Raw genomic sequence first — 20,952 nt, 5'->3', positions numbered from 1 at the left:
AACAGAGGCTCTATTTGCACCAGAGTCCATTCATGTGACAAATTACTACTGTTGGGTAAGAATCCCATTTTCCACCAGGGAAGCCTTTCTTCAAAGATGAAGAATATTCCTCTTATGCCTTTTATGACCAAGCTTCTGAGGTCACAGGTTATTATTTTCACCATATTTTATTGAATGAAGCAGCTACTTATGCTCATTCACATTAGGAGTGAGTAAATGATAGGGATAGCCATTGATATCTCTTGAGTGATTGGTATTGTCTGAACAGTATTAATGTCTCCTGTAATAAGATTAGATGTCCTGCTAGATATATTGGCATAGCTGTCTTTGGAAAATATAGTTGACCACACTGGCAAAGATTGACATTTAAAACCTTTATTCTGGGGCTAAGTAGTAAATGGGATATGACCCTTGTTTCAGAAAGGTTATGGGCCAACATAAAGAAAAGAAAAACAATAGTAGTCATTTTACAAGTTGTTACTCAAAGGTTTAAAAGCTCAGTGAAGAGAATCACTTAGAGGTGTTGAGACTTACTGAATGGAAATGTTGAAATCTGCTTTGTCCTGTGGTAAAAATAAAGTGGTTTATTTGGATCTGACACAGCCATCAGACATCATAGAACTGATATTCATGGTGACTTACAAAGTACTAGGTCCCATAGTCATGAAAATAAATAAACAGGAAAATCCAGGTGTGTCTATTAAGGTAGTAGTAGTGGGGTTGCTAACATTCAAGTAGAAGGAGGTGATACAGGGTTGGCTAAGAGTCACCAGATTCTTACCTAAGATGCTACCCATTATTCTCCCCTGATGTGCCTGCTGTGGGTGATCTTGGAATATCCTCAGTCTGTAGGACATGGGAGGTTGACAGAAAACATTATTATGATTACTATTATTACTTCATGATGTCCTCACCCTTGCTGAGGTGAGACTTTCTGAGATGTAGCTGTTTTTCATCCACTTGTGTTATTGTAAATAACCCTTCAATAATCCAGTGAGTAAGCCTAGTAAACTCAGAGTTACCTGGTTGCACTTGAGTGGAAGTCATCTCTTTGGTTTGCTCCGTGTCTCAGAATGAATATATTGGGGCTGGAGAGATGGCTCAGCGGTTAAGAGCACTGACTGCTCTTCCAGAGGTCCTGAGTTCAAGTCTCAGCAACCACATGGTAGCTCACAACCATCTGTGATGAGATCTGATGCCCTCTTCTGGAGTGTCTGAAGACAGCTACAGTGTGCTTATATATAAAATAAATAAATCTTTTTTTAAAAAAAGAATGAATATATGCTCAAATCTCCTCCAGAAAAATGTTAGGTAACAAATTGGCATCCAATTTCAAACAGGATGGAACTAAAGACGAGTTTGAGATGAGTGGTTTACACGCCTTGGTTAGGACATGCTTTTTATTGTAGTGAAAGTTGCAGATCCTTGCCTATGGGTCAAAAGAAATGCACTGAGGTATTGGTGGGGTGGTGCACAGCATGAATGTAAGGGTGGACTGTCCGTGAGGAAAATCCAAAAGGCCCATTTTCCTCTATGGTATGGAGTAATATGTTACCTTGATGCATCTGCTAATTGACAGATCTTGGAATAAATTATGATCTTTAAAAGTAACATTCAAGGGGTTGGGGATTTAGCTCAGTGGTAGAGCGATTGCCTAGCAAGCACAAGGCCCTGGGTTCGGTCCCCAGCTCCGAAAAAAAAAAAAAGTAACATTCAAGGAATGGACTACAAGATGCCATTGCTGGTATGCATTGAAGACTTCTTGCCAAATAGAATGTGGTGTGGTAGATAAATCATGGAGGAAGTGGGCATGACTGGGGTGCTATTGCATATCCAGTTTATTAACTGACTAAGGCTATACTTATGGGAGAATTAACAAAGGGGAGAGGAAGCCATTGTCTTTAGTGATGTAGCCACTGGTGAGTCAACCGCACTCTAGTAGGTAGCCCCACACCCATTCTCATGCGTGGCCAAGCAAAAACAAAAGGAGGTGACAGAAGGAGAGAGATTTGTTGAGGGACAATGTTGGAAGACAGCAGGAGGACGCTAGAGGATGGAGAGGTGAGTGTATGCTCAGGATATTATATGCACAGATGAAATTGTCCAAATAATAAAGGAATTAAATATCAAAATGAGAAAGGGTTTAATTCAATAGAAACTTCAGGGGAGGCATGAGGGTGTAGTACATATTTATGAGGCAGGAGAGACTTTGCTATATCTGAGGGACTTAGACCAGCATGTGACTCAGGATGAGGAGAAGAAGGATCATAGTTTTAACTATTTGCTGATGAGGCATTGGGTAGCAAACAAACTCAGGGCTTTGTACATGCGTACGAAGCATTCTACCAACTAAGTGCCGTGATGAGACCATTACTTAAGTTTTCAGGGTTTAATTTAGTTGAAGTATCTATAAATCTTCAAGTGGATCATCTTGAAACCTCCCCTGATATTGGACAGTAACCAAGATTTTTTGTTTTTCAGACCTTTTGTATCTTACTTTTTAGAGAAGGGATTCATAATTATAATTTTAATGACTTCAAAGGGATGGGCAGTGAGATGGTCCAATAGGGAAAGATACTTGTTGTCAAGGTTGATGACTTGACTTAGATCCTGGGGACCCATCAGGCAAAGCAGAGACTAGAGTCCTGCAAGCTGCCCTCTGATCCCCATATGTATGCTGTGGTATGCCCAACCCCACCAAAATTAGGTAAATAAAAATGCAATTGAAAATTTTTAGTCAAAGAGATTCATTTTGAATTAGTATATATTATAATTCAAATCCTACTTTCTCCTCCAAATAATATTATTTGGAAATCTGATTCTACTCTAGTTAGTATTATATATTTTAAATTTTTAAGCTAAAATTTAGTTCTTGATAGTTTTGAAGTTAAAGGGGCTAATTGCTTTCCTCCTCAGCCTCGTTTCTCAGTCCACACTAAATTACACTATTCTTGTTCTCTCAAGGGAAAGCAAGTTGGAGTTCTAGAAGTCTCTCTGTACTGGGAGGCAATGTGACCGGTACTTAGCACTTAACCAGTTATTTGGACTCATGAAGGAAGGACCTGGGACCATTAGTAACAGTCACAGGTTAAGTAAAGGAAATATAAATGTATTTACTTCATTGAAATCAAATTTATTTGGGAAAAAATAGGGATTGTTGACTTTCAAAGAAGTAGAAAAAAATGATCCCAAACAGACAGACAAACAAACAAACAGACAGACAAACAAGAGGAATGCTGGGATTTGGCCATTGTGTCGGAATATAGTCTAGCATCTGGGTAAAGCTTCCTTGGGTGACAATAATCATAGCTCTGACCTGGAATTTAACAGGGGGAAGACGGAATAGCATGAACTGTGAGGTAGGTATATGAGGTAAAAAACCTAAAAAGACCTGAGGGAATAGAAATATGTACTTTCTATGAATAAAATAACTTGTTTATAAGTGGTTCTTAAGTGCAGATACACAAGACTCCAGGCCAGAAAGCTAGTGTAGAATTTTCAAGATACAGGGCAACCCCCCATCTCAGGACACTGCCTCTCACTACAAGGGTGCTTTTTAAGTCTTTGAGATGTCCTTAGCAGTAGCAGGAATGTCCTGAGGGAAATACAACAACTTATGATGGGGGAAGATACTATTTGAGAAAAGGGTAGTCTCTCTCTCTCTCTCTCTCTCTCTCTCTCTCTCTCTCTCTCTCTCTCTCTGTCTCTGTGTGTGTGTGTGTGTGTGTGTGTATGTGTGTGTGTGTATTATTTAGATTTATTTATTGATTGGTTGATTGCTCATTAGAAAACCTTTCAAACTGCCTGTTATAAAGCGGTGCCACTGGGGCACAGCATTAAGCACAAGCTAGGAGAGCCAGCTAGAATTCACTATTATGCAGCCCCAGGCCTGTGGAACAGAAACCCAGTTTTGATTTTGCCTGCCTTCTGTGTTTGTTGCCTCACACAAGTATGCTTATGCATGTGGGCTTTCCAATTCTATAAATAAAGATACAAAATATATCAGGGATGCATCAGCCTCCAACACAGGGAGTGAAATGTTCAGTAGCAGTCATTTTAAATATAATCAGAGGATGTAAGGAGAACATTGTACTAGAGACAGAACTCTTTCTGAATTCTTGCTTTGCCTCTAGGTAACTCAGTCAACTCAGGACAAGTAAGGTAAAATCCTGGCTTTTTCTGTTTGCTCAGTTCTCATTTGCCAATGATAGTTATCAAGGGTATTGAAGGCTACCCAGAAGGCAGACCTAAATAAACAGTTTAAGAGATCACTTCTGAGCTGTACAGTTCCCTACAGAGAACTGGAGCCCATGGTTATTACCCTCCTACCAGCAACTGTAGGACTCTGAGCTCTCTCGGGATCATATTTCAGATTTAGAGATAGCTGCCATCACTGACCTACAAGTTCTAAATTAGTGTTGTTGTTTAGTGACCAACTACTGAGCCATCTACATATGCCTGTCCAGTCCTCATGATTCCAAACCAGGGATATATTTCCAGGAATGCTGGGAGCATGCAGGTACATATTGTTTCTGACCAAGTCCTTCTGCCTTGTCTAGCAAAATGACTAACCACTCAGGAACCTTTCCTTTTGAACATACTAGTGAAGAACGAGTTATATAGCTCAGTAAAACTATCAACTAAAGGACGTTAAAGGAAAATTTGTCATTGAAGCTACAAGATGTCTAAGGGTACTTCCTTTAATGCATTTGCTATACCAATAAAAATATTGCACAAAGATAATAAGTAAATTTAATTCTGGGGTGTGGCATTTGAAAGCATATAGATTATTTTCTCTTTGAGAAATACATGGTATCAAAGATGGCAGGGTCCTGGAGTAGTGTTTCTGCATTGTAAGTGAATCGGCAAGGCTAGTATCACCAACCTCCTGTGCATGACATAGTCTGCTGTATGGGTTTCACCTATATTATCTTATATAATTTTGTTCAATGGCATAGCCACAGGAATATGCTCTTTGCCACAGAAATATAAAAACACCAACTTGCTCTATGTTAATTCTTGCCTAAACATCACTTCACTGGTGCACATCCATACACACACACAACAACAGAAAGGACATCAAACACCAGCCTATTTCCCAAGCCATAGTCTGTGTCACAGACTGAATTACATGTGAGATTTATTTGAAACATTTTTCTTTAAATTATTAAAAGACGTCAGTTCTATAATGAGGACCTTAAGGGGTGTGTGTGTGTGTGTGTGTGTGTGTTGCTGAAGTAGAAATAGTTTGGGATTCTCTAGTTTAACAATTCACCTGATATATGATTATGACTATACAGGTACTTCTCAAATTCAAGTTTCTGCACATTGCCCAGCATTGGTTCTTTTCTGCAGAGTGAGGTCCTGGTTTGGGGCACACACTGAGGCTTGCATATATGAGGCAGGCACCCCACGACTCAGCTCTGTCCTCCATCTGTTGGTTCTCTTGAAAGATGAATTTTGACCTAAGCCATTCCAAATTAATGTAACTCAGTAGGGACCCCCTGTGCGCTCTCATCCATCCTGTACCTTTTGAGGTGGGCACACCTTAGGCTTGGCTAATTCAGATACTTACAGGTGTGGTGGCACATGCTTGTGTTTCCAGCTGTTGGGGAAAAAAGAGAGGAGGAGAAACTCAGTCCCAGGGACAATTAAAGACTGATCAAAAGATTCCTAGCACCCTGTCAAAGTGGAATGGCTACATGTGGTAAATCTGTGCCGATCAGTAAGCCATCGTCCTAACTGTTTGCACTAGTACATTTGACTGCTTTTCCACCTCTTCTCTCTGGTTATCCCCCTGGAGTCTACGAAGATCACATCGTGATCCCCTATTATCTGTGAATTGTCAGAAACTATGGATCCAAAGCACTAAAAATCAAAAATATTTATGATATTTATTTGTAAAGTATTTCTGTGCCAAATATGCAGACTTTTTTCTCTTCTCAATATTCTCTAAGCAACATTATGTAACAACAAATTCCATAGTGTTTATACTGTGTTAGATAATGTAAGTAATTAGTCATGAGTTAAAATAAATAGGAAGATATGATATATAATTATGCCATAATGAAAGTGCTGTACCCATTTAAATAAAGTATCCAAACAACAGTGCATTTAGATATCCGTAGAGTTCTGGAAGCAATCTCCCATGGACAGCAAGAATTATCTGTATACATTTTGATATTGCAGGAATAAGGCTACATGACCAACAACTGAGTCATCTCTTCATAGAACTAAGTCAAGTTGATTCACAAGGAAAAATGCAAAAAAAAATGCATCAGAAGAGGACAAGAAGGAGAAAATGAGATCGGTAGAGAGGAGATGGGTCAGTTGGTACCAGGAATTGCCCCCAGTCCCAATCGAATCGACGTAGGTTTTATTGCACCATTGTCTAACTACTACTCTGATCTTCATTAATTTAGCTCATCACCAGAGAACTATTCTTCTCCAGCTGTGCCATCAGAGGCCTTTTGGGGGATAGGGATGGGAGCCATGGGCCTTCTGAACTTGTCTCTGCTCACTGTGCTATGTTCATAAAGGTCAAGGCATGTAAATCCCATGATTATGTGATGCCCTCTGCCTCCCTCAGCTCTGATAATGCCAACATAAATGGTTTTGTTTGTGGTTGTTTTGTTTTTTTTTTTATTATCAGGGGCAAGATGCTTGTAATTAAAAGTTACACATTTCTCTAGGGTATCAGAATATGCATACTACATAAAGAGTAATCAAAATAAATCAAATAATTGTGTTCTGTGAAAATGGAAATTTGAGAAGAAATCCTTTTAGAAAATGCCAAGGCAAAAAGTTGCATCTGATTACAAGAATGACAGGAAACTATTAACCTTTGTTTTCTTGGGTTGGGCTGAGAACTGGCAGGGCACATCTTCCTTCTCAGCATGAGAATTAGATTAAAGTCACTGCCATTTTTTGTATTAGATGGCCGGGGGGACACACCATCCATACTGAAACTTACTTCCAGCTGAATATTCTGTATTCTGATTATTTTGCTTAAAATGAGCTACTTGCTGTCTTTGTAACTGAACACTCACCTAGCTTGTCCATTACCTTTTATCCGTCTCTCCCATAGTCAAGTGTGTGCTCCATAAGGAACTCCTAGTCTTCAGTTTCCAAGTATCTACTTTTGGCACACAGCATCTGTGAGGAACATGAAATCACAGGAGGCCATTAGCATTGATATTCCTGAGATGATCTTTACTAGCGTGTAAGCTAGGCCGCTTATTACATCCATAGAACCATGTGCTTAATGATATTGAAAGTTCATATTTCGTCACAGTCACTTTCTGTGGTACATGTAGTAGAAATGGGACTGTTGTCCTAGAGGTAATGGTGTGAAGAGCTAGGGGAAAATCTTAAATTCATATAATGAAACTATCTAGACCATATCCAATTAGCAGATTAAGTACAAAGGTTTCTTAAAGAGCCAATGGATAGAGCCATCCGTGGTTTGGGGGTGTTCACGTGTCAGAAACAGTGTTTATCTGAGCTGGATTTGAAAAGTAAGTGATCCAGTCAACTCCCTGGATGGATTTATCATGATCAAGAGTTTAGCCTTCAGCTTTTTAGATTCAAAAAAATCAATATTATGTGTTAGAAAGACTCCTGGAGTCAGATTCATGGTACCCAAATGCACCAAACAAACAATGTCAGCACATCGAGTAGCTTTCTGTAATAACACATACAAATAACTTACAGAGTCAACCTGAGTAACTATTATAACAGAAAATCTTTTCCCTACTGGGATACATGTGTCAGCCAAAACAAACAAACAAACAAACAAACAAAGTAAAGTGAAACAGATTTAGAGCCAGACAGTAATGGGTTCTCAGTCTCCTGACACAACCCCGAAGCCTCAAGTTTTCCTCAGCTGTAACACAGGGGTGACAGCCTCAACTCCTAAGATTGATTTGCTATGCTTAGAAACTGAGCACAGTATCTGGCACATACAAAGCTCACCATTATTAGACACCCCTTGTTGATAGCTTGTTTCCATTCTGCTCCTGTTCCCCTACTTAGTAACAAAACTGTATCAACTAACTCCTAACTCCTACTCAAAGCCCAGGCTCTTTCCAACCTGCTGGGATTGCTGACCAACCTGCATGGCTTCCTCTAGAGGAAAGCATGCAAGAAAAATGAGATTATAATCAGAAAACAGTCACTGGAGATTATCATGTGGACAAAATCAACCTGATGCTGTTTACAGCTCCTACCTTGATACTTGACACACCCATCTCTCTGTGTGGTGAGTTTCGTTACACATACCTGTAAATCACTTAATTTATTCTGCAGGCCCCTCCCCGTCACTTTCATTCTCTCCTCTTATTTCCTTTAAAGTATGGCAAGAGGACTCTGAGCGTGACTATCATGTTGGACTTGTTAGAAAGGTGCAGCCACAGCCTAATCAGAGGCCTGATGAACCAGAATCTGAATCGAAACCAGATTCTGAGGGATGATTCAAATGGGGATTTCAAAGGTTCGCCTTGGGCCATTCTTTGGTCCCTTTTAGGTACATAGTTTATCCATTCATTGTATCAAGCCACCACCAAGTGTCCACCTGAGTTTATCTCGGATAATCATATTTCCAAGCTTCCTCGCTTGCTTTATACTTACTTTCTCTATAACCACAGGAAAAAAAAAAAAAAACAGTGTTCGTAGAAGACACCAAATAAGACATTTTTCTCTCCACGTGTTGGTTTAAAAATGCCCTGTCGTTCAAATTCTGAACCTTAACAGGTGACCCCATTTATACTTAAGGAAAAAGATTGTTTGATCTGCTCTTCATTTTATTCCTAGAGTGTGCTTTCATGAACACCAATGTTTGTATTTTGTCAGGTTCCTGAAGGATTTCACTTTTTCTTTTTCTTTTCTCTCCTCCTCCTCCTCCTCCTCCTCCTCCTCCTCCTCCTCCTCCTCCTCCTCCTCCTCCTCCTCCTCCTCCTCCTCTTCCTCCTCCTCCTCCTCCTCCTCCTCCTCTCGTCCTCCTCCTCTTTTCTTATGACATGATTTCTCTGTTAGTCCTGTTAAAGTCATCTCTGAGCTGGCTACACAAGCTACCGAGAACATAGAAACATGGCATTGTCCTTGGAAAGTCTGTCTTCTAGTTTTCCTAAAGGAAAGTGGAGTCCATCTGTGCTTGCCTATAGGAGGATATTCAATCCCTTTTGAAATCCAAGCAGACACTACCGTCTTCTAGAATCATCACCCATAATGAGTTTGCTCTTCACAAAGCAATGTTTTTGTCAAGACTAGCTTTAAAGCCGTGAGACCACGTGTTGAGTCTCTTCTTCCTGGAGACAGCTTCTCTACCGCTGACAGGCTTCGACGTGTGTGTTCTTTGTATGAATAATTAAGACAGATAAAGTGCCAATACACAGACACAGTTATCTTCAAATTCACTGTTACTTCAATGTAAACAAACTTGAGGTACTCGTTGTTCCTCAGATTTTTAGAACAAAGACACTCAATGTTCAGACGTGTGAGTTCAGATGCATTTTCTATGTCCCAGTGACATATGTAGGATCCATACACTTAGATGGACAAGACGGAATCACAAAAAGTAATTCCTTCAGCATTTGTATGAAAGCTTTCTCCAAAGTGTCTTCGTTTGTTTTTTGATTCCAAATCAAGTCTCTCATTATTGCAATAAGTGCTCATAAACACATTTCCACTCCTTTTATGGAGACTTATTATTTATAGAGCTAAGAGCACATGTTGTAGTTTACAGCCCCATCTCCATGACAGAACGGAATGCTGTGATGCAGGTTGGTGGATTCTGGGTCACTCCTTCACTAAGTAATTAGTCTAATAGCCTTAGACAGCAAACTGAAAATTCCTTCATTCCTATCCAAGAAGCCCAGTTAGGGGTCATTGTTTTGTTTTACTGGACTTATGCTTTCTTTAAGCAATGCTACCTGGTAGCAATGACTCTTTTTTCCTCATGCTGTCAGACAAGTAAGAAGAAAGCATTTTCAGCTCCACAGATTTTTACAAGGGAGGCTGTAAGGGAGCGACGCTGCACACCACTCACTTATGGCTCCTTATCTCACCTAGCAGTCAGAGGGGCTTTAAAAGAAAACATTAAGATCTCCAAAAGGGCAACAGGGCACCTCATCTGAAAGAGCGCTTAGTAGCCGCATGTAGTTATGAAGTGTATGGGTCTCAGAGGGAGGATCTAAAAATGTGTAGGTACAAACAGTTAATGCTGGGAGCTCCATCTTTCTGTGTACAGAGAAAATAGCATGATGAAAACTAGATGAGAATCTTTTTTAGTAGCATACTACTTTTTCCTCTCTTGTTCTATCTGCCGCCTTACTTTGATTGTTGATCTCATTTGTTTGATATTTGACCTCTTAATATCTAAACTAAGCAAAGGCTACTTTTTTGAATACAAGAATCCTAAGGTCTCTGCTAAGTATAATTTTTTTTAAAATGCCTTTGTCTGACCTACAACCATCCCTCAATACCCATAGTTCATTCCAGGAACCTCTCCTGGATACCAAAATCCTAGGATCCTCAAGTCCCTTGTGCAACTATGTGTAGCTTCTTTATACCCTCCTGCATACTTAAATAATTTCTAGATTACTTATGATACCCAACACAATGTAAAGGTATTAAATTTCTATATAGTTGAGACAAGGTATGATTTAAGTCAGTGGTTTTCAACCTGTCATTCATGACACCTCCCCCCAAAGACAATCAGAAAACACAGATATTTACATCACAATTCATGACCATAACAAAATTGCAGCTCTGAAACAGAAAAGAATAGAATTTTATGGTTGTGGGTCACTATAACATGAAGAACTGTATTAGATGGTCACAACATTAAGAAGCTTGAGAACCTGGTCTATGTGGTTGTCTTAGTCAGGGTTTCTATTCCTGTATAAACATCATGACCAAGAAGCAAGTTGGGGAGGAAAGGGTTTATTCAGCTTACACTTCCACATTGCTGTTCATCACCAAAGGAAGTCAGGACTGGAACTCAAGGAGGTCAGGAGGCAGGAGCTGATGCAGAGGCCATGGAGGGATGTTACTTACTGGCTTGCTTCTCCTGGCTCTCTCAACTTGCTTTCTTATAGAAACCAAGACCACCAGCCCAGGAACAGCACCCCCACAATTGGCTGGGTCTTCCCACCTTGACAACTAGTTGAGAAAATGCCTTACAGCTGGGACTCATGAAGGCATTTCCACAACTGACGCTCCATTTTCTGTGATAACTCCAACTTGTGTTAAGTTGACACACAAAATTAGCCAGTATAGTCATAATAGCAAATAAAATTGTATGTATTTCTTCCAGGCAAAATTGCTTGTTGAATTGTTTAGATCTGCAGTTGACTGAGTTCATAGGTATATGTATATGTATACATATGTGTGTGTGTGTGTGTGTGTGTGTGTGTGTGTGTGTGTGTGTGTGATATGAGGTATAGCTGGCAAAGATTTTACCCCCTTCAGTAGGATGTTTGTTCAACCTGCTAGGTTTCCTCTGATGTACAGAAGCTCTTAAATTACTTGTAATAAAATTTCCTGATTCTTGTGATGATTTCATATGCCGTTGGGGTTCTATTAAGAAAGTTATTACTTATACCTGTATCTTAAAGTGCTCTCTCTCCTTTAGTATTTTCCTGTTTTTAATTAAGCTTTTTGATCTACTTTGAACTCACTTGCTCAAGGTGAGAAGTAGGAATCTAATCTCATTGTTCTACTGATGGGTATCGGTTTTGCCAGCATGGTTTATTAAGGGGTTCTGTTATATCCAATGTATTTTAGATTACCTTTGTTAAAAAGCAGTTATCCATTTCTTCATGGGTTTGCTTTGGGTTCTCTCTTATGTTCCTCTTGTCTATATGTGAGGAAGCCCCTGTTTACTGGTCATAGGTGTGTCAACTGATGTAAGCAACAGTAAGAACACTGTGGTGCTTTCTCAAAAACTTGAAACTAAAAGTTCTATATAACAGAGCTGCACAATTCATGGACTTATACTCAAAGGACTTTATATCTGAACACAGATGTACTTGTACATCTATGTGTATCACTGCTTTCTTTGTCACTATACCACTATAGTATAGTTTGAGGCCACACATCGTGGTGTCTCCAGCAGTATAGTTTCTGCTTGGGATTGCTTTTACTATCTGTGGTCTTTTGAATCATTGTAATTTTTCTCAAAGTCAATGAAGACTACCATTGGAATTCTGAATGAGATGAAATCCATAAATTTCTTTTGGTATATGTAGCTATTTTCACAGTATTAACAGTGCAAATCTATGGGCATGACATACAACTGTCTATCAATAGTTGGATCAATGGATTAAACATTGTTTTCAAAGGAAGAAACACAGAGTTCCAGTAAATATTTTTAAACTGTTGATTATCTTTGGCCATCAGGAAAATCAAAACTTATATGAGATTCCAACTCATCCCAGTTAGAATTGCTGTCATATAAAAGCAAGACAGTAAGTGCTATGGAAACAGGGGAAAGAGAAGAAACCCAGTTCACTGTCGGTGGGGCACAGAAGTCACCATGGTGCTTTCCTTTAAAAACCGAAACTAAAAGTACCATGGAACAGAGCCATACCACTCCTGGGCTTATATCTACATACTTTATATCTGACCACAGAGATACTTGTTTATTGCTATACTCCTCACAATAGCAAGGAAACAACCTCAGCCTGATAGCTAAGAACACATGAATAGAGAATGAAAGCTAGTGCATATGCACAACAGAACTGTATTCACCGTAAGGAAAAGGAAATGTTGTAAGAAACAGGATGATTTGGAAAATATAACATTAAGCAAGACGACATAAACATAGGAAGATGAAACTACACAGTCTCTCTACTATGTAAAGCCTGGCTTAAACATTTGTGTATGTCACTGGGTATAAATGTGGATAAAACCTAAAAAACTAGAAAGGTGATCTAGAGGTGGTAAAAAGAAGTTCTCAGACTTAGTAGAAAGAAGATGTAAGAATACATATGGCATAGAAGCAGAAGATAGGGTGGGGGAAGCTCACAAGATGGGTTGGAGGGAGAAGATGTACAAGGAGAATCTAACAAAATATACCATATTTGAAAATGCCATAATGATACCTAGAACCTTATAATGAATGAAAGAAAATTATAGATGAGGTGGCTTATAAACAATAGAGACTCTTCCTCCTGGAAGTTCTGCAGTCCGGGAAATCAAAGTTAACAGATTCGGTGTCCGGCTAATGCCCATTTCATGGTTCACTGATGATATCTTCATACTACATCCTGTTCCTGGGAAAGGGTCAGAGCAGCTCTCTGGCCCTCTGTTACGATGCTCTGAGGCACTATTCTTGCCTTCACACCCAACCAACTACTAAAGGACCTGCCTCCTAACACCTTCACATTCGAGACCCGATTTGAGCATGTGGAGCTGATGCAAACATCCAGTGGTAGTAGGAGGTACCTCGTCTATGTTGTGCGCCAGAATGGACACAGCGGACAAGAGCTATGAATTGGGCAACCCATTATTTGATGATAAGGTGTTGAAGAGATGGAAAGTCCCTGAATCTTCACAACCTTCATCACCAGCCATAGCAGGAATGCTGGTCTCTTGGTTGCCGACCCACTCTGATGGAGTTTATTCATCATCTGTCTGACTGGGTAGCTCTCCATCTTATGCCAACCCATGAAACTGCTCATCATTTCCTCTGAATAGAGTTCTGGGTCAGTTTCTTCAGGAAATTTCTGGACCATATGTTCCATCTGCTGTACTCTCTCCATTTGTTTGAGAAGAATAAAAATGTCAATGGAAAATACCCATGTGCCCTGGAGACATTTATGTGCACTAAAACGACGAAGCACAACCAGAGCGGAATAGACTGAAGAGCAATCAAGCCCAAGGTTTGTGGTCCACCCTTTTCTTCTAATACTGACTCCCTCACAAGCCAGCTGAGGCCACTCGGGCGCAGAAGGGCTGCTGCGTTATGGTGGTTGTCATTTCAATGATGAGGTGAGTAATTTCTCAGTACCATATGAAATAGCAAGGTCAGAGTGGTCGGATGAGCAGAACACGGCGAGCAAGAGTGAGTCACAGGATGACTACAACTGTAGTTGATCTTTGCCGTCATTGCTCCCTGCTAGACTGCTCTTTCTGGAGCCCCTAGAAGACAGTTTTTCTTACAAGGTCATTATTCCTAGTTAATAATGGTACCTCCCCTTTTCTGTAAGATGTAAATACTGTCAGGTGAATAAATCTATCTTTATTTCTGTATTGGAGTTTGGTTAAACTATTTTGGGGAAGGGTTTTCAGTGAGACTATCTCCCCCCCCCCTTATTTCTTTCCAGAATAAGAGACCCATGTGTCTGTTCCTAAAGAGTATTAGGATAAAAAATATGATAAAATAATAATAATATGGATTAGCAAGGGGTTGGGGATTTAGCTCAGTGGTAGAAAGAGACAGAGACAGAGAAAGGTTGAGTTTAGGCATTCTGTTTCTTCTCATATCTTATGTGGCACCTTTACGTGACACCTCTACATGATCAATTGAAATAAAATATGAATTGTAAATATAAATTTGGCTTTCCAGAAGCATCATTAAAATTAACTATTCAGCTAAAGTTAGTTTTAAAGATAGACACAATCCAGTATACCCAAGATATTATGTAAATGTGTTTTCCTATGAAATTATTAGGGAGATATTTTTCAGGAAATGTTTTTTTTTTTTTTATTAACTTGAGTATTTCTTATATACATTTCGAGTGTTATTCCCTTTCCCGGTTTCCGGGCAAACATCCCCCTCCCCCCTCCCCTTCCTTATGGGTGTTCCCCTCCCAACCCTCCCACCATTGCCGCCCTCCCCCCACAGACTAGTTCACTGGGGGTTCAGTCTTAGCAGGACCCAGGGCTTCCCCTTCCACTGGTGCTCTTACTAGGATATTCATTGCTACCTATGGGGTCAGAGTCCAGGGTCAGTCCATGTATAGTCTTTAGGTAGTGGCTTAGTTCCTGGAAGCTCTGGTTGCTTGGCATTGTTGTACTTTTGGGGTCTCGAGCCCCTTCAAGCTCTTCCAGTTCTTTCTCTGATTCCTTCAATAGGGGACCTATTCTCAGTTCAGTGGTTTGCTGCTGGCATTCGCCTCTGTATTTGCTGTATTCTGGCTGTGTCTCTCAGGAGCGATCTACATCCGGCTCCTGTCGGTCTGCACTTCTTTGCTTCATCCATCTAGTCCAATTGGGTGGCTGTATATGTATGGGCCAAATGTGGGACAGGCTCTGAATGGGTGTTCCTTCAGTCTCTGTTTTAATCTTTGCCTCTCCCTTCCCTGCCAAGGGTATTCTTTTTCCTCATTTAAAGAAGGAGTGAAGCATTCACATTTTGATCATCCGTCTTGAGTTTCGTTTGTTCTAGGGATCTAGGGTAATTCAAGCATTTGGGCTAATAGCCACTTATCAATGAGTGCATACCATGTATGTCTTTCTGTGATTGGGTTAGTTCACTCAGGATGATATTTTCCAGTTCCAACCATTTGCCTACGAATTTCATAAACTCGTTGTTTTTGATAGCTGAGTAGTATTCCATTGTGTAGATGTACCACATTTTCTGTATCCATTCCTCTGTTGAAGGGCATCTGGGTTCTTTCCATTTTCTGGCTATTATAAATAAGGCTGCGATGAACATAGTGGAGCACGTGTCTCTTTTATATGTTGAGGCATCTTTTGGGTATATGCCCAAGAGAGGTATAGCTGGATCCTCAGGCAGTTCAATGTCCAATTTTCTGAGGAACCTCCAGACTGATTTCCAGAATGGTTTTACCAGTCTGCAAATCCCACCAACAATGGAGGAGTGTTCCTCTTTCTCCACAACCTCGCCAGCATCTGCTGTCACCTGAGTTTTTGATCTTAGCCAATCGCACTGGTGTGAGGTGAAATCTCAGGGTTGTTTTGATTTGCATTTCCCTTATGACTAAAGATGTTGAACATTTCTTTAGGTGTTTCTCAGCCATTCGGCATTCCTCAGCTGTGAATTCTTTGTTTAGCTCTGAACCCCATTTTTTAATAGGGTTATTTGTTTCCCTGCGGTCTAACTTCTTGAGTTCTTTGTATATTTTGGATATAAGGCCTCTATCTGTTGTAGGGTTGGTAAAGATCTTTTCCCAATCTGTTGGTTGCCGTTTTGTCCTAACCACAGTGTCCTTTGCCTTACAGAAGCTTTGCAGTTTTATGAGATCCCATTTGTCAATTCTTGATCTTAGAGCATAAGCCATTGGTGTTTTGTTCAGGAAATTTTTTCCAGTGCCCATGTGTTCCAGATGCTTCCCTAGTTTTTCTTCTATTAGTTTGAGTGTGTCTGGTTTGATGTGGAGGTCCTTGATCCACTTCGACTTAAGCTTTGTACAGGGTGATAAGCATGGATCGATCTGCATTCTTCTACATATTGCCCTCCAGTTGAACCAGCACCATTTGCTGAAAATGCTATCTTTTTTCCATTGGATGGTTTTGGCTCCTTTGTCAAAAATCAAGTGACCATAGGTGTGTGGGTTCATTTCTGGGTCTTCAATTCTATTCCATTGGTCTATCTGTCTGTCTCTGTACCAATACCATGCAGTTTTTATCACTATTGCTCTGTAATACTGCTTGAGTTCAGGGATAGTGATTCCCCCTGAAGTCCTTTTATTGTTGAGGATAGCTTTAGCTATCCTGGGTTTTTTGTTATTCCAGATGAATTTGCAAATTGTTCTGTCTAACTCTTTGAAGAATTGGATTGGTATTTTGATGGGGATTGCATTGAATCTGTAGATTGCTTTTGGTAAAATGGCCATTTTTACTATATTAATCCTGCCAATCCATGAGCATGGGAGATCTTTCCATCTTCTGAGGTCCTCTTCAATTTCTTTCTTCAGTGTCTTGAAGTTCTTATTGTACAGATCTTTTACTTGCTTGGTTAAAGTCACACCGAGGTACTTTATATTATTTGGGTCTATTATGAAGGGTGTCGTTTCCCTAATTTCTTTCTCGGCTTGTTTCTCTTTTGTATAGAGGAAGGCAACTGATTTATTTGAGTTAATTTTATACCCAGCCACTTTGCTGAAGTTGTTTATCAGCTTTAGTAGTTCTCTGGTGGAACTTTTGGGATCACTTAAATATACTATCATATCATCTGCAAATAGTGATATTTTGACCTCTTCTTTTCCGATCTGTATCCCTTTGATCTCCTTTTGTTGTCTGATTGCTCTGGCTAGAACTTCAAGAACTATATTGAATAAGTAGGGAGAGAGTGGGCAGCCTTGTCTAGTCCCTGATTTTAGTGGGATTGCTTCAAGTTTCTCTCCATTTAGTTTAATGTTAGCAACTGGTTTGCTGTATATGGCTTTTACTATGTTTAGGTATGGGCCTTGAATTCCTATTCTTTCCAGGACTTTTATCATGAAGGGGTGTTGAATTTTGTCAAATGCTTTCTCAGCATCTAATGAAATGATCATGTGGTTCTGTTCTTTCAGTTTGTTTATATAATGGATCACGTTGATGGTTTTCCGTATATTAAACCATCCCTGCATGCCTGGGATGAAGCCTACTTGATCATGGTGGATGATTGTTTTGATGTGCTCTTGAATTCGGTTTGCCAGAATTTTATTGAGTATTTTTGCGTCGATATTCATAAGGGAAATTGGTCTGAAGTTCTCTTTCTTTGTTGTGTCTTTGTGTGGTTTAGGTATAAGAGTAATTGTAGATTCGTAGAAGGAATTCGGTAGGGCTCCATCTGTTTCAATTTTGTGGAATAGTTTGGATAATATTGGTATGAGGTCTTCTATGAAGGTTTGATAGAATTCTGCACTAAACCCATCTGGACCTGGGCTCTTTTTGGTTGGGAGACCTTTAATGACTGCTTCTATTTCCTTAGGAGTTATGGGGTTGTTTAACTGGTTTATCTGTTCCTGATTTAACTTTGATACCTGGTATCTGTCTAGGAAATTGTCCATTTCCTGAAGATTTTCAAATTTTGTTGAATATAGGTTTTTATAGTAAGATCTGATGATTTTTTGAATTTCCTCTGAATCTGTAGTTATGTCTCCCTTTTCATTTCTGATTTTGTTAATTTGGACGCACTCTCTGTGTCCTCTCGTTAGTCTGGCTAAGGGTTTATCTATCTTGTTGATTTTCTCAAAGAACCAACTTTTGGTCCTGTTGATTCTTTCTATGGTCCTTTTTGTTTCTACTTGGTTGATTTCAGCTCTGAGTTTGATTATTTCCTGCCTTCTACTCCTCCTGGGTGTATTTGCTTCTTTTTGTTCTAGAGCTTTTAGGTGTGCTGTCAAGCTGCTGACATATGCTCTTTCCTGTTTCTTTCTGCAGGCACTCAGCGCTATGAGTTTTCCTCTTAGCACAGCTTTCATTGTGTCCCATAAGTTTGAGTATGTTGTATCTTCATTTTCATTAAATTCTAAAAAGTTTTTAATTTCTTTCTTTATTTCTTCCTTGACCAGGTTATCATTGAGTAGAGCATTGTTCAATTTCCACGTATATGTGGGCATTCTTCCCTTATTGTTATTGAAGACCAGTTTTAGGCCGTGGTGGTCCGATAGCACGCATGGGATTATTTCTATCTTTCTGTACCTGTTGAGGCCCGTTTTTTGACCAATTATATGGTCAATTTTGGAGAAAGTACCATGAGGAGCTGAGAAGAAGGTATATCCTTTTGCTTTAGGATAGAATGTTCTATAAATATCCGTTAAGTCCATTTGGCTCATGACTTCTCTTAGTCTGTCGACATCACTGTTTAATTTCTGTTTCCATGATCTGTCCATTGATGAGAGTGGGGTGTTGAAATCTCCCACTATTATTGTGTGAGGTGCAATGTGTGTTTTGAGCTTTAGTAAGGTTTCTTTTACGTATGTAGGTGCCCTTCTATTTGGGGCATAGATATTTAGGATTGAGAGTTCATCTTGGTGGATTTTTCCTTTGATGAATATGAAGTGTCCTTCCTTATCTTTTTTGATGACTTTTAGTTGGAAATTGATTTTATTTGATATTAGAATGGCTACTCCAGCTTGCTTCTTCTGACCATTTGCTTGGAAAGTTGTTTTCCAGCCTTTCACTCTGAGGTAGTGTCTGTCTTTGTCTCTGAGGTGTGTTTCCTGTAGGCAGCAGAATGCAGGGTCCTCGTTGCGTATCCAGTTTGTTAATCTATGTCTTTTTATTGGGGAGTTGAGGCCATTGATATTGAGAGATATTAAGGAATAGTGATTATTGTTTCCCTTTATATTCATATTTGGATGTGAGGTTATGTTTGTGTGCTTTCATTCTCTTTGTTTTGTTGCCAAGACAATTAGTTTCTTGCTTCTTCTAGGGTATAGCTTGCCTCCTTATGTTGGGCTTTACCATTTATTATCCTTTGTAGTGCTGGATTTGTAGAAAGATATTGTGTAAATTTGGTTTTGTCATGGAATATCTTGGTTTCTCCATCAATGTTAATTGAGAGTTTTGCTGGATACAGTAACCTGGGCTGGCATTTGTGTTCTCTTAGGGTCTGTATGACATCAGTCCAGGATCTTCTGGCCTTCATAGTTTCTGGCGAGAAGTCTGGTGTGATTCTGATAGGTCTCCCTTTATATGTTACTTGACCTTTTTCCCTTACTGCTTTTAATATTCTTTCTTTATTTTGTGCGTTTGGTGTTTTGACAATTATGTGACGGGAGGTGTTTCTTTTCTGGTCCAATCTATTTGGAGTTCTGTAGGCTTCTTGTATGCCTATGGGTATCTCTTTTTTTAGGTTAGGGAAGTTTTCTTCTATGATTTTGTTGAAGATATTTACTGGTCCTTTGAGCTGGGAGTCTTCACTCTCTTCTATACCTATTATCCTTAGGTTTGATCTTCTCATTGAGTCCTGGATTTCCTGTATGTTTTGGACCAGTAGCTTTTTCTGCTTTACATTATCTTTGACAGTTGAGTCAATGATTTCTATGGAATCTTCTGCTCCTGAGATTCTCTCTTCCATCTCTTGTATTCTGTTGGTGAAGCTTGTATCTACAGCTCCTTGTCTCTTCTTTTGGTTTTCTATATCCAGGGTTGTTTCCATGTGTTCTTTCTTGATTGCTTCTATTTCCATTTTTAATTCCTTCATCTGTTTGATTGTGTTTTCCTGGAATTCTTTCAGGGATTTTTGCCATTCCTCTCTGTAGGCCTCTACTTGTTTATTAATGATTTCCTGTGTTTCCCTAAGTGTGTTCATGTCTTTCTTGAAGTCCTCCAGCATCATGATCAAATATGATTTTGAAACTAGATCTTGCTTTTCTGGTGTGTTTGGATATTCCATGTTTGTTTTGGCGGGAGAATTGGGCTCCGATGATGGCATGCAGTCTTGGTTTCTGTTGCTTGGGTTCCTGCGCTTGCCTCTCGCCATCAGATTATCTCTAGTGTTACTTTGTTCTGCTATTTCTGACAGTGGCTAGACTGACCTATAAGCCTGTGTGTCAGGAGTGCTGTAGACCTGTTTTCCTCTCTTTCAGTCAGTTATGGGGACAGTGTTTTCTGCTTTCCGGCGTGTAGTTTTTCCTCTCTACAGGTCTTCAGCTGTTCCTGTGGGCCTGTGTCTTGAGTTCACCAGGCAGCTTTCTTGCAGCAGAAAATTTGGTCTTACCTGTGGTCCCGAGGCTCAGGTTCGCTCGTGGAGTGCTGCCCAGGGGCTCTCTGCAGCGGCAGCAACCAGGAAGCTCAGGAAATGTTTTTATATTGTGTAGATAGCCACTCATGGTGTGCCCAAAGTGTACACCAGTTCAGATGCCCCACAATGCTATATTTCCTGGCTACCATATTGGACATAAATTTGTAGACTAAAATCCAGCTCATTGGTTTGGACTTAGAGGTCATTGCTGGTCTGTCCTCTAATTATATTTTTAACTTCTTATATCATACACCATGATTGTAGCCCTACCTGTTCATTCTTGACTGTAAGATTTTCACCTTCTTTGTGTG

The 20,952-nt window shown here is 39.8% G+C and overlaps 1 protein-coding gene and 1 long non-coding RNA gene across 3 annotated transcripts in view; one reads left to right on the top strand and one right to left on the bottom strand.

The window, feature by feature from the left end:
- Window positions 1-20,952, top strand: part of Prkg1 (protein kinase cGMP-dependent 1) — a 1,233,235-nt gene that overhangs the window by 360,204 nt on the left and 852,079 nt on the right. The gene's annotated exons all lie outside the window — the stretch shown is intronic.
- Window positions 1-20,952, bottom strand: part of LOC120097454 (uncharacterized) — a 63,292-nt gene that overhangs the window by 32,516 nt on the left and 9,824 nt on the right. The window contains exons 2-3 of the long non-coding RNA XR_005494862.2: window positions 7,066-7,155; window positions 5,576-5,605 (exon numbers count right to left, since the gene is read on the bottom strand). This is a non-coding gene — a long non-coding RNA (uncharacterized LOC120097454). The remainder of the gene's footprint in view (window positions 1-5,575; window positions 5,606-7,065; window positions 7,156-20,952) is intronic.

Source organism: Rattus norvegicus, chromosome 1 (genome assembly GCF_036323735.1).
Source record: "Rattus norvegicus strain BN/NHsdMcwi chromosome 1, GRCr8, whole genome shotgun sequence".
NCBI classification, from domain to species: domain Eukaryota; kingdom Metazoa; phylum Chordata; class Mammalia; order Rodentia; family Muridae; genus Rattus; species Rattus norvegicus.
The sequence above is the reverse complement of the archived record's forward strand: the minus strand, read 5'-3'. Positions and strand labels throughout refer to the sequence as shown.